The following is a 1,165-nucleotide window of genomic DNA, read 5'->3' on the forward strand; positions in this document are numbered from 1 at the left end:
CTTGAAGATCACTAAGTGGTGCTTCAGCAGTGGGCGTCTCCTCCTGGATTTCTTGAGGTGGGTGTCAGCCATAGTTCGCAGTCAGGCATACATCACAACTATATATAACGCCTGTAGTGTTTCGTTCAACCCTCTATAATTGCTCTTCCCCTGGTGATATGCGAGGGTCACCTCCTTTTGACGTTCCGCATCACGAATAGCTTCTGTCATCACCGTACAGTGTATAAACAACCGGTCAACCCCAATCTATTCCGTCCGCCAAAGACGCCGAATTTTGTCCCACAGCACTGCATTTCCTACGTATGGATGATGGGTTTTTCCGGCCTTCTATGGATCCTTTAGAGCCCTGCAGATTTGGTTTTCCCTGAGACAGGGCTGGGACTATATAGTAACAATATTACGGCTGCCGTATTTTTCATGCTCCATCTTCAGTAACCCCGAGGTTCTGGTTTTCCATATGATCTACCGTCGTTTATCATTAATGATTTCATCAATTTCTTCCATCTCGGTTGGTCTTTCCTCAGTTGAGTCTTCATCTTCGGATGTCTCTTCTCTGTATTCTGATTCTTCTATGCCTGGTTGATGTTCTTCTTCCGGGGTCCACTCTCTCAAGAACTGTCTAGCATGTCCAGATGGTTCTCCCTGATAATCCTTGATCGCATTGACCATTATTGCCCTTAAGGGCCAGCCAGCCACAACATTGTCTTTAACAGGCTTGAATGAGATGTCCATTTTATACTGGTTGAGGATCTCCTTCCATCTGGTGATGCGCGCGGAAGACTCATTCAATTTTCCTACCCACTGCAACTGTCTATGATCAGTGTGGACCCTAAAGCGCCTTATAAATACATAGGGCCGGAAATGTTCAACAGCCCACACGTTCCCTTTCTAAGGCACTGTATCTGGCTTCCGTTTCGGTGAGGCACCGACTGGCATAGGCTACAGTACGCTCTCTCTCTTCTGTTTCCTGTGCCAACACCGCTCCTAGAGCATACTCACTTGCATCTGTTGTTAGCGTAATCTGTTTCTCAAAGTCGGAGAATGCAAGAACTGGTTTCCGTTGAAGCTGCTCAATGCCTTTTCGGATGTTATGTGTTATGCTTGGTGTCACTACTATCTTGCTTCCTTTCTTTAACAAATTATTAAGGGGCACAAGGTACTCTGC

The sequence above is a fragment of the Halyomorpha halys genome, unplaced genomic scaffold (assembly GCF_000696795.3).
Source record: "Halyomorpha halys isolate HHAL.00 unplaced genomic scaffold, Hhal_1.1 Scaffold1339.1, whole genome shotgun sequence".
Lineage (NCBI taxonomy): Eukaryota > Metazoa > Arthropoda > Insecta > Hemiptera > Pentatomidae > Halyomorpha > Halyomorpha halys.